The sequence below is a fragment of the Leopardus geoffroyi genome, chromosome C1, assembly GCF_018350155.1.
Source record: "Leopardus geoffroyi isolate Oge1 chromosome C1, O.geoffroyi_Oge1_pat1.0, whole genome shotgun sequence".
In the NCBI taxonomy this organism is placed as follows: Eukaryota; Metazoa; Chordata; class Mammalia; order Carnivora; family Felidae; genus Leopardus; species Leopardus geoffroyi.
The window spans coordinates 739661-752576 of record NC_059328.1 but is presented as its reverse complement, the minus strand read 5'-3'; the positions used below and the strand labels follow the sequence as shown (position 1 = coordinate 752576).

The 12916-nt window shown below is 46.7% G+C and overlaps 1 protein-coding gene across 7 annotated transcripts in view; it reads left to right on the top strand.

Annotated features, from left to right (window-relative positions):
• GNB1 (G protein subunit beta 1) overlaps positions 1-12916 on the top strand; it is a 90443-nt gene that overhangs the window by 42332 nt on the left and 35195 nt on the right. For 5 of the 7 annotated variants that reach the window (XM_045475297.1, XM_045475300.1, XM_045475298.1 and 2 more), the window contains one exon: positions 19-67. The exons of 1 other annotated variant lie outside the window; for it this stretch is intronic. The gene's annotated coding sequence lies outside the window, so the exon portion shown is untranslated. Of the gene's footprint in view, positions 1-18; positions 68-11582; positions 11713-12916 lie in introns of those variants that run through there. One more of the 7 variants, XM_045475303.1, reaches the window with a different exon arrangement.

Genomic DNA, 12916 nt, shown 5'->3' with positions numbered 1-12916 from the left:
TTTCTTTGTCTGTTGCAGACAATTTTTCATGCATTGGACACCAGACCAGAAGCACTTCTGAATTAAGGTAATGTTGAAGTGATTGATCCTTGTCAGTTTTTAAAGCACAATGTTTAAATTTTTTCAGGATTTCTTATTTTAATAATTTAATTTTTGTATAGTTTTGCCCACCTCTTTTTAAGCCTATAGTTGGTTTTCAGAACAAATTGTTCCTGAGAAACATGTTTCTTTGAAAGGCTCCATCCAGTGTTCAGAAGGAAGAGTTAAGGCCCCAGAGATGGTCGTTCACGTTCTGGACAAGAGCAGAATCTCTCCAGCTTTTTTAATTAGAAAGCAAGAGAGCCCTTTTTCCAAATCAAATGTTGGTTCAAATACCAGCAGATGGTTCAGATAGAGGTGAAGCCACATGATTCAGAGAAAAATCCCTGTAAGTGTGTACGCAGTGAGAGTGTCACAGAGTCAGGGGTCAGTGAATCTGGTTGAGGGTACAGAGTTCCTTGTGAAATTCTTGCAACTCAGGATAAGTTAAGAGAATTTTAAATTAAAAAGCAGAGCTAAATTGAATGAATTCGTTGCTTGAACGATTGGTTGTCCCTGTGCAGAGGGTTAACTTGACACCATAGACAAAAATTAAGTCAGAGTGAATCATAGACTCTAAATATTAACCCTAAAAAGAGGACATAGAAGGTTGTGAAGACTTCGGTTTTGGCACAGGTTTCTTAATTATGACATCAAAGTTAATCCATAAGAGAGAACATTTATAAGTTAGACTTCGTCAAAATTAAAAGCTTCTGCTCCTTCCAAGACACTATTAAGAGAAGGAAAAGACCAGCCACAGGCTGGCAGAAAGCATTAGCGTGTGACATGCCTTAGATGACAAGTAAAGAGCTCTCAACATTCAGTATGAAGGACGCGAGTGATTTGAACGGACGCTCCACCAAAGAGCATGTAGGGACAGCCGATGAGCATTTGAAAAGATGGCCAAGATCATTAGTTATCAGGGGATGGAAATTAGATCTGTAAGGAGACACCACTGTCCTACTAGATGGACCAACAGGTGATCCCACCGAGTGCCGAGAAGTGCGTGCGGGAGCGGGGCTTGTGGGCGCTGCCGGTGGGAGAGGAAATGGTGCCAGCACTTTGAAAACAGTTTGGCAGTTTCCTGGTGTTAAGCATATGCCTACCATGTATGCCCCACTCCTCGGTGTGCACCCGAGACCAGCGAAAGCAGGTGTGCACATAAAGACTCGCGCAGGCAGCAACACGGGTGAGTCTCGGCAGCGCCGAGTGAGTGGAGCCAGACCACGAGAAAGTACATACTCTGTGACTCCATGGGTATACGCTCCTGGAAGTGTAGTGTATGCTGCTGATGTGTCGTGACAGAAAGCAGATGAGTGGTCACTTGGGGTGGGGCAGCATCCCAGCGGGGCACAGGGGGACGCCTGCACACGGTGGGGGTGTTCGTTATCTGAGCTGTGTTGTGCGTGTGTCAGATGTCAAGTTGTGCATATGTGTCGTGTGACCTACACTTCAGTGAAGATCAATTATGTTTTAAATACTAAATGAACAATTAGAAAGCGGTGTGAGCAGGTCTGACCTCTACCTGGTGAACCCTTGTGTTTCACGGTCGCCACTGTTGATGTGTTCTTGGTTTCTGCAATGGGGCCTACTCTACTGACTCTGGGGAGGAAGTCTGGTGGGTGAAGGAGGAGGTAATTTGCTGTCTCTTAAATCATTTCAGGCTAAAAAATCTTAGTACTACTTTTACAAGTTCAATTTAGTGAGTGTTTACTATAGTTCACTCAGGTTTTAAGGGCCTTGTGTGGGTTCTCATGGGCTCCTCATAGCAAGTGAGGTGTGGATACCATTACTGTCTCCATTTTTGGACCAAAAAGCAGAGTCAGAGAGAGGTTAGGAGCTTAGTGGAGGCTACCTGGTGATGAGAGGGTCAGAATGGGACCCCGGGTGAGTAAGCCCGAAGCACGTGGCCACCACACTGCCTCCAGCTGGCGGTCCTGCTCAGGTAGGCTGGATGTGCACACGAGGCCAATAAAAACTGTTTCTGCCGGGAAACCCAGGGGTGTCCCTCATAGTTTGCAGGGAGTGTAAATGGCACAGCAGGGAACTTGGGAGTGAGAGCCCCTCACAGGTGCTTGAGGTCATGAAGTTGTTCCCTCCATGGTGCGTGTGATTGATTTCCAGCTCCCACCACCTTCCCTGCTAGACCTTCCTTCTGGATGTGTGCCATTTGTTTCTTAGACCACGTTAATCACATATGAGTTCTGGCTCTGAAATAAAGGTGGGACTTCCTGTTTGGCCTCAACAGGTTTGCAGGGGCTGGGTTTATTGAATAGTTGTTTTTGGTTTTGTTTTTGTTTTTAATGTTTATTTATTTATTTATTTATTTAAAAAAAAATTTTTTTTTTCAACGTTTATTTATTTTTGGGACAGAGAGAGACAGAGCATGAACGGGGGAGGGGCAGAGAGAGAGGGAGACACAGAATCGGAAACAGGCTCCAGGCTCTGAGCCATCAGCCCAGAGCCCGACGCGGGGCTCGAACTCGCGGACCGCGAGATCGTGACCTGGCTGAAGTCGGACGCTTAACCGACTGCGCCACCCAGGCGCCCCTAAAAAAAATTTTTTTTTTAACGTTTATTTATTTTTGAGACAGAGAGAGACAGAGCATGAACAGGGGAGGAGCAGAGAGAGAGGGAAACACAGAATCTGAAACAGGCTCCAGGCTCTGAGCTGTCAGCACAGAGCCTGACGCGGGGCTCGAACTCACGGACCATGAGATCATGACCTGAGCCGGTCGGACGCTTAACCGACCGAGCCACCCAGGCGCCCCAATGTTTATTTATTTTTGAGAGAGACAAAGAGTGCAAGTAGGGGAGGGGCAGAGAGAGAGGGAGACACAGAATCCGAAGCAGGCTTCAGGCTCTGAGCTGTCAGCACAGAGCCTGACGAGAGGCTGGAATGCAGGAACTGTGAGATCATGACCTGAGCCGAAGATACTTAACTGACTGGGCCACCCAGGCGCCCCTATTGAACAATTTTTGATCACATAGTTTGTGCTAGGTTCTGTGCTCGACACTGGAAGCAAAAAAGATGACCTAGGCTAACAAGACGAGATGCGGAGGGAGAACATGATGGCACAGGTGGGTTCCACCAGACATAAGATTCAGGAGAAAGGCTCACTGGCCATTTCCTGTGACTCCAGAGGGAGAGGTGCCCTCAATGAGGGTAACTCATACCTGATCTCCAGCACTGGCTCATCCTGGTCTTTCCATGACGTTGCCTGAGCTGCCATCCCTGAAGTACTTTACGGTCCCCACCACAGTCCCCACTGTTCCTCTGATTGCTGTCATCTGCTGGGTGGGTGACTGGTTTGTCAGGGGATGAAAGGGAAGTGATGTGGGGACAGGAGGCAGGGTGGTAGGGACGGATGGGGACCACGCCTCTCTCTGTTTCTGATTGGGAGGACTAGGATTGGCTTTATGCAGGGAGAGCCTGGTTCCTGCTCTTTTAGCAACATGATAAAGTGAATTCCACCCCGCACCCCCCATTGAGTCTCTTCCTTGTGAACGAAGAGATGAGGATGAACTCAGAGCTGTGCCGGCCACTGTGGCAGTCGTACCGCCGGCCACGTGTGACTCGGGCATTGTGAGTGAGGCTGGGCCAAATCGGAACGTAAACCACACATTGGATTGTAGAAGCTTAGCATGACACACAAATGTAGAATATCCATTTGTAATTTTCTCTATTGATTACGTATTGAGATAACATTTTTGATATATTGGGTTAAATAAATACATTATTAAAATTAATGGTAACCTGTTTCTTTTTATTTTTTCCCTATGTGTACCAGAAAACAGAAACTTCTGAAAGTGGTTCACGTTGTGTCTCTGTTAGACAGCAAGCCAATTGGACAAGAGACATAGGAGCCTGTGAGCATGGGGGCTGGAGGGGATGGGAGACCCAGAAACTCTTACTCCTAATGAGTGGCTTCTCCTGACCTAGCTGGAAAGCAATTTTAAGATGCTTCCTCTAGAAATGGAGAAACCAAGATCTCTTGCCCCCAATGCAGCACTTGCAACAGGAAGGAGAAAGGTCTCTGCGCTTCCCGGGTCAGAAGGCGGCCTGACGTGTTAACTTCTGTTGCATCATTGTCAGCTTGCCCTGGTGGAGTGATATGTGGGTGCAGGTGACCGAGAAGTGAAACGTCTTTTTATGGTCCTGTGACCGCACCCAGCCAGTCACAGATTGCTTATAGTGCCTGGCATGGTTAGTTCCAGAGGTACCTGAGTCCGAATTGTGGTCTTGCCATTTGTGACTCCCTCTATTTCTCTTGTTTCCCATGTGGACAGTTGGTAGGACCTCTTCCCAAGATTGTGAGGACACAGCATGTGCTCCTGAGTCACAGCTGTGACCTGGGAGTAGATCATAAATCCCTCTTTACTTCTGAAGTGGTTAGGAATCCAAGCGGTAACATCCTGGAGACCTAGGTCCACAGAAGGACGTTTGACTGTCACTCTTTTAGACTCTGGTGCCGGAAGACAGGGAGTTTGTCTTTTCACCACAGTGTCCTCTGTCTGTGGCAGATGCTTAATAAACAGATGTGAGTGAATGAATAAGGTGTGTGTAGAGTGAGGCCAGGAGTGCTGCTGATTCAAGAATTCAGGTTTTTTGCTCTCCAGCTGGACATCACACCCAATCAGAGTGAGCAGGCTGCACCTGTTCCCCTTGCAGCCGGAATGATCTGCTGTCGAAGAAGCAGAGCCGTCTGGTGGAAACGAAGACACATTCAGAAGCAAGGAGTAGTGTTGGCGGTGCGAGTCGTGCTTCTGGTCTCTGCAGCTTTATGGGGAGATGCAGAGCTACCGACCGTCTGAATCTACAGTCTGCCGTGAGAAGACGGCTTAGGACGGTTCTGCTCACCAAGCATAAGACACCAGCTCCCTGGGGTATCGGTCAGACTGTCTTTCACCGCTGTCACCTAGAAGGTGGTTCTGCATCCTAGTCGTCTGTGTTTCCACTCCCATGGCCTGCGTTTCAAATCGTGGACACCCCTTGGCCACTGCCTTCAGGTGGGAGGGAAGAATCCGATGGCCTCGGAAGGAAGCATAAGGGCAAGCCGGGCACAGGTGGACAGAATGCCCATGGACCAGCTCGCACACACACGCGTCTGACTCTGGAAGAGGCTCTGGAGGAAGAGCTGCCACCAGATGAGGGACATCTGGTGAGGAGCGGCAGAGAAGAAGGGCACCCCTCGTCCTGGTCAGAGACAAGCCGCCGTCTGCGTGTCTTCGTCCCTTCGGCTTCCCGGACTCAGGGGCAAGTGCCGTGTGAGACGCCGAGGCTGGAACTGGGCGCGGGCGGTCTCCGCTTCTCTGAGGCCCCTTCCGACAAGAGGCAGCGCCACAGAGGAGGGGCTGGGCTCGGCTCCCCGGGGCCCTGTCACGGGCTGTAAGGTCCCCAGGGGTGTCTTCCAGGTTCAGTTTGGTGCTCTGTCAGCTAGAAATATGAGGTGGGCTGAGTTTCAGGTTCTTGTCTAGTTCAAGAATTTTCCTAAACAGGCACAGAATAGCACGCATAGTTTAAATAAGTCTGAATTTAAAATTACTTAGTATAGGGGCGCCTGGGGACCTCAGTCGATTGAGCCTCTGACTTCCGCTCAGGTCATGATTTCACAGTTTGTGAGTTCAAGCCCTGCGTGGGGCTTTGTGCTGACAGCTCAGAGCCTGCAGCCTGCTTCGGATTTTGTGTCTCTGTCTCTCTCTGCCCCTCCCTCACTCACACTTTGTGTGTGTGTGTGTGTGTGTGTGTGTGTGTGTGTGTGTGTGTGTGTGTGTCTCTCTCTCTCTTTCTCAAAAATAAATAAACATTAAAACTTTTTTTTAAATTATTTAGTATAGATAGCAGAAATGCCTTCTCTCTCGGCCTCTTTGGTCTCGGCTGCAGAAGCGAGGTGGTGAAGGGGACGCTGTCATTTGGGAAGTGTAACAATAAGATGCACAGGCAGTGCCACCACCTTCAGAAGTCAACCTGTGGCAAACGCGGCTACCCTGCCAAGCAGAAGGGAACTTGCACCGGAGCATCAAGGCTGAAAGATGAAACACCCGTCAGGACCAGGTGAATGAGGCACCTAGAAATGGGGTGCTGCAGATCCAGGTCTGGATCCTGGGAGGGGCAGCACCTCGACCCACAAGGGCAGCTGTCTCAGCCCCTGGTTCCTCTTAAGGATTTCAAGGAGACGTCGCACGATAAGTGTTCTCGCTTAAAAAGAAATGATTTAGTGCAATCACAGGATACAGTTGACCCGCAAGTGACATGGGGGTTAGGGGCGCCAACCTTGCCCCACCTCGGGCAGTTGCAAATCGTCATAATAGCTTTTAACTTCCCAAACACTTCACTATGAAGAGACTGCTGTTGCCCAGAAGCTTAGAATAAGTCTATTAGGATGTATTTTGTACATATGTCATATGCTGTATTCTTAGGATAAAATAAATAAGAGAAAAGAGAACATCAGTAAGAAAATCACAAGGAAGAGAAAATACACTTATGGTACTGTACTGTATTTATCAAAACCGATCCATGTGCAAGGAGACCCGTGCAGTTCAAACCCCTGTTGTTCAAGGGTCAACTATATTTGAAATAAAAAAAAAAATTTTTTTTTTTTTAATGTTTATTTTTGAGAGACAGAGAAAGAGCATGAGTGAGGGAGGGGTAGAGAGAGGGAGACACAGAATCCAAAGCAGGCTCTAGGCTCTGAGTTGTCAGCAGAGCCCAATGCGGGGCTCGAACCCGCAAGCCGTGAGATCGTGACCTGAGCTGAAGTTGGACACTTACTAACTGAGCCACCCAGGCGCCCCTGAAATTTTTTAAAGAAGTTTTCAGCGACATACATCTTATCAGATTTAATTTTAATATGTTCTGAAGTATAAATTGTTTGGAGTAAAAATTTATTTTATTTTTTGTATATTTTTTAATGTTTATTTTGAGAGAGCGTGTGCATGCAAGAGCAGGGGAGGAACAGAGAGAGAGGAGAGAGAGAGAGTACCAAGCAGGCTCTGAGCTTTCTGCGCAGAGCCTGACGCGGGGCTCGAATCCGTGATCCGTGAGATCATGACCTAAGCCAAAAGCAAGAGCTGGATGCCCAACCGACTGAGTCCCCCAGGGACCCCTCTGGTAATTTTTAAATGTGGCACTGCACGGCGGCCTGGAAGTAACTGATGCATGGAGGTAGAAATAGTGCTTTCTGAAGAAGGGGTTTAAGTAAATAAATAACCCTTGGAATCCGTAATGGTTGATCCGGCTGCCTTCTCAATCAGGCACGTCTCCGTGAGGTTTACAAAAGTGATTATTATTATTTTTTTATGTTTATTTATTTTTGAGAGAGAGAGAGACAGAGTGTGAGCAGAGGAGGGGCAGAGAGAGAGAGAGGGAGACACAGAATCTGAAGCAGGCTCCAGGCTCTGAGCTGTCAGCGCAGAGCCCGACACGGGGCTGGAACGCACGAACTGCGAGATCGTGACCTGAGCCAAAGTCGGACACTCAACCGACTGAGCCACCCAGGCGCCCCATATTATTATTTTTTTTGATAAAAAGTCTTACTTTTTGTCATTAGACAAACTGTGTGCTTTACAGTCTGTCCATGTTGCATTGCTTTCCTGTTGTTGTGAGGCTCATAGTTAACTTTTGTCAGATAGTGTATCCTTTTTGGTGTACGTGGGCCTGTTCCGACCCCTTGCTGGAGCACTGGTAGAGAGCTGGGAAATCAGGGAGGTGAGTGCCAGAGTGGCGTTGCGGCCATTCACGGGGCAGCAGGCTTTTCCACTGCACTGATGTCGGGGTTGAGCACAGACTTCTGGAAGGACATGTTAGGTTCCCACAAATGCACTTTGAGTGTGAGTGGCATTTGGCTATCAGTGACTCTATGAAATGCCTGTGTAGGTTTTGTCATTTGAAAAGCATTAAGAACCTTCATTTTTAAAAAGTGGTCAACAGAAGTCAGTGAGGCTCCTCGTCTGCCTTCTAGAATGTCGGTTGGGGACCTCAGGGTAGTCAGACCATTTGTAGGGCTACTAGGTGTGTTCGCTTTCTATAGAGATTGTTTCTTGGGTCTTACTTTTCTGTTCACAGAACTAGCATGCTTGTTGTATGAATTTATTTCTACTGAAGATGATTAAATTTTTACCTTCTCCTAGTGCTTTAGGGGATGCACCTTAAATGGCGTTTACCAGTAAACTGAGAAAATTACACCGCATCACCCATAAATGCAAAACGTGCAAAGTAGAAGTCTCTTGCGGGTGCATTATCTGACAGTAAGCCACTTAACTAAGTGGGGCTGTTTATGATCTGCGTCAGAAAGTTAAGAGCAGGAAAATCTGAGGGGACCAGGGAGATGCTGAGGGCAGATTATTTAAACACACTGTATCCTAGCAGAGTGGCACACACACATCATCCCTTTTCAAATAACATGTAAAAGTCTGCCGGATCGTTAACACAGAGCCAAATGAGGCTGTCGTGTGATTACATTTCCTGTGTTCGTCTTCGTTACCATTTGCTTACCCGTATAAAGACTAGTTACAGTTCACTTTTTATTTCATTGAATGTTCTGATATTTGCTACTTCATAGAAGCCGATTGGGTGGTAATTGTCATCAAAACAATGAAGTTTTTATCACTTACTTTCTTAAAGTTTTTTTTGTTTATTTTTGAGAGTGCGCGCGCGTGTGCGCACACGTGTGTGAGTGGGGGAGGGGAAGAGAGGAGAGGACGACAGAGGATCCGAAGTGGGCTCTGTGCTGGCAGCAGAGAGCCCGACGTGGGGCTTGAACCCGTGAACTGTAAGATCATGACCTGACTCGAAGTTGGGACACTGAACTGACTGAGTCACCCAGGTGCCCCCTATTTTGAGAGAGACAGAGACAGTGGGAGTGAGAGAGGGACAGAGAGAGGGGGGGGGGGAGAGAGAAAGAATCCCAAGTGGGCTCCGTGCTACCAGCTGTGGAGCCGGGCGAGGGCTCGAACTCATGAAACATGAGGTCATGACCTGAGCCAAAACCAAGAGTCAGACGCTTAACCGACTAGCCACGCAGGTGCCCTTTTTATCACTTTTCAAACATGGATATATAAGCTTCTCTCAAAAATAAACATTAAAAAAAGAATAAAAAATTATTTCATCTTTTTATTAAAAAGATTTTTTTAATTTTTATCTACTTTTGAGAGAGAGACAGAGACAGAGCAGGAGCGGGGGAGAGGCAGAGAGAAAAAGGGAGACACAGAATCCGAAGCAGCAGATCATGGCTGACCCAAAGTTGGACACTTAACCAACTGAGCCACCCAGGTGTCCCAAGAACTTAAAAAAAAATTAAAGCAAATCCCAAGATCACATCATTTCACCAGAAGTAGGAAGTATTTCTAACCTTTGAGGGTTTTACTCCCATTGTGACCCAAACAAAAGAACAGCAACTCTCAGACGTCACCAAACCCCCGGGCCATGTTCAGATTTTCTTGATTTTCTCTAAGAAGTCTCTAACATTTTTAAAAACCATTTAATGGAAAATCGAAATGCATCCAAAAGTTAATAGTACAAGAACTTTGTCACCAGACTAGAGCAGTTACCACCTCACAGCCGGTCTTGCTTATGTACGTCTTTGCCTGTTTTCCTCCTTGTTTTAAAGCAAACTTCAGACACGTCATTCAAGTCTTTACTACGTTAGCATGTACTTCAGATGACGGGCTGTGGGTGGGTCGTGTTGGATGCAGTGTCCACAGTGTACGTCCCGGGGCGCCTGCTACAGCCACAGTGACCCATCGTGGCGGCGGCGGCCTGCCCGGTGTGGCTCGTGGTGTTCGGGTGGTACGTGAGGCGGGGAGGGTTTGCGTTTTTTCTGTCGCCCTTTGGATTTGCACACTTACAGTTTTGGAGATTAACTTGGATTTGGGAATGACAGAACAATAGAAAAACTGAAGACATGGGTTTAAATTCCTGGTGTAAATCCCTGTCTCTCAAAATGCTTCATTGTCTTGGAGATGAGGGAGGGCACTTCCGTGGCTGAGCTAATTAGAACGAACCGCCACCCCGTGTGACGCTGGATGCGCAGCGGCGCTCGTTTTGGTTTCTGAAGTTTGAGAGTTGTGTGAAAATTAAGGGAAACTTCACTAAAGTCCACTGGGGATACTGGAAGGGGAGGCTGATAGAGCCGGTGCCACACGATGTCAGGTACAGGCCCCAGTTGGAAAAGACGTGCGCTGCGGCTCCTACGGGAAGTCCACCGCCCCTGCCCCTCAGCCAGTGAGAAACCTCGTCCCCCGGAACCCCTGCTTCTCTCCAGTGGGCTTTCATTCAGAACAACCCTCCCAACTTCCCCTTCCTCCCTTCCTTCCTCCCTCCCTCCCTCCCTTCCTCCCTCCCTCCCTCCCTTCCTCCCTCCCTCCCTCCCTCCCTTCCTTCCTCCCTTCCTCCCTTCCTTCCTCCCTCCCTCCCTCCCTCCCTCCCTTCCTTCCTTCCTTCCTTCCTTCCTTCCTTCCTTCCTTCCTTCCTTCCTTCTTTCCTTCCTCCTTCCATAACATAACATCCCTTTCCTTTATTTGTTGGACTTGCCTATGGTTTTAGGCTGTAGCTTGCCTGTCCGGGACTGCAGTTCTCTGCTGTTCCTGAATAAACTTGTCTTTTGGTGGTAAAATAGCTGTCAGTTTTATTCCGAAGGTTAATAGGTGCTCCTGCCATTCGGTTCAGTGCCGCACCGTGGGCCCAAGGCGGTGCCAGCAGCTCATGTCTTGGGTTGCCCTCCTTTTGGCCGCGAGACCGCGTGTGTGCTCTGTTGAAAGGTGGACTTCACGGTCTAATCGCTGAAAAGCTTACAGAGCACTTTCCAGCTGCCTTACTTAATTTTCATTTCAGCTCTGTGGTGTAGGTGACAGGATTCCCATTCTGTAGCAGACGGGCCAGAGTACAAAGTGACTTGATGTCATGTTCCTGGTATGTGGCAGAACCAAAACTCGGAATCATTTTTTCTTTAACAGGCTTCACACCCAGTACGGAGCCCACCACGGGGCCTGAACTCATGACCTTGAGGTCAAGACCTGAGCTGAGGTCAAGAGTCAGACGCTTAACCAACTGAGCCACCAGGTGCCCCCTAAATTTGGAATCATTTTTATACCATCACCCCATTTTGCCATTAACAGACTGGCAGTATGAATGTCATTGTTAGTAACTGTAGGGTGCTGGGGGCACCATTGAAGTTCCTTCCCGTACTTCACTGGGGTCTTGAGGAGAGGGAAATGATGCTGCCTTTATCACGAAGTGAGGGGGAGCTACCTGAAGCACGTTATGTTGCAAATGTGAAATATTTGAATAAAAAATTTGGGTTAATGCTTTGACTTACAAAGATGTTGGATACAATCTAAATTAGGGCAGATCATATACTTGCTTTTAAGTTATTTAAATTTCTATGAAAAGTATCTTCAGAAGTTCTAAATAAAAGCTAATGGCAGATGTGGGTCATAAAGAACAGATGTGAGATTCTCAGCAGGTCCTGTCTTAGCGGATTAGACTAGGGAAGGCACTGAGTCAGCACAGCCAGAGCTTAGCAGTGACTTTGAGGGGAAGGCGAGACTGAGCCCCGGCCGCGGAACCTGATGGTGGGGCTTCCAGAAGCCACTGGGGAGCCAAGGGTAGTGAAGAGAAAAGCAAAGTGATCCCATGTAAGTAACACTTAAAATGTACAGTTTTTAAATTAGCAAAACTAATATAAACTGCATTATCAATATTTGGAAGATGAAGAGGAAAACATAACCAATAATTCTAATGAAAATGCTATTAGTCTTTTTAAATGTCTTTCTCTAACTAAAATATATTTTGATTCTTCTAAAATAGCTAAAATTATTACACACAAATTTGTTTTGATTTAATATACGACAAGCATTTTCCCAGATGTTTGTACCATCGTACTATTCTTAGTGATACGTAATAGTTCTCCCAGTAAAAAGTTGACATTAACTAGTCTTATTTTGAAAACTGAAAAGTATGGACAAAAAAAAAAATGTATGCTTCTTGGTTTCAGAGCCCAGATAACTTGTTAACCTTTTATTTAAAAAAGATGTTTCTTCTTTTTAAATACACAAAAAGAAAAGCATCATCATTTATACACTATTCTGTACCTTGTTTATTTCATTTACTTTATCCTCATAGAAGAGCATTCAGGTGAACTTTTAGTTGATAGGAATAAGAAAGTTTTTTGTTTCCTCTCAGTCCCGCTGTGTATTTGAGTGCGCGCGCTCCGTCCTCGATGTCCGTGGGATGCCACTTTCTCTTCGGGTGAGCACGGACTGGCTGGTTTTCCGCCTATGGTGCAGGGTCGGTGTCCATTAGCTTCTAGCGAAGGGGGCCATCCTTCTGTGGATGCACATGTACATCTCATCAAGGTGGTCCTGGACAGGGCCCACCTAGTGACAGGAAGGCCAGTATGCTGGAGACCCTGAGTGCCCCTTCATCAGTGAAAGTCCATCCATGTATAAAAAACTCCTTTTCCAGATTTGATTTCAGAAGATAACATCTTTGAGGTGGAGAATGGAGAATGTAATTAAAAAAAAAATTTTTTTTAATGTCTAACCACAGGTTTCTCTTTCTCTCCAGGCCAATCATGTAAAATAGGTCTCACAGGACACTTATTTTAGTTCTAGTAGCAGTAGGAATACCTCTTTTCTTAAAAATGAACAAATGTGGGTTTTGAGTCTCTTTGTTGAGACTCAAATGTGGGCACTGCTTGTAGAGGGATCTGTAATTAAAAGGCAGTATTAATAATTTATGCTATTTACTGATGAAAGAGAAATAGATCTGGTTTTGTTCTCTTTGCTTGTGACTAAAGGTTCAAATCAACAAGTATTGGTATTATTGCTTCTAAAATCT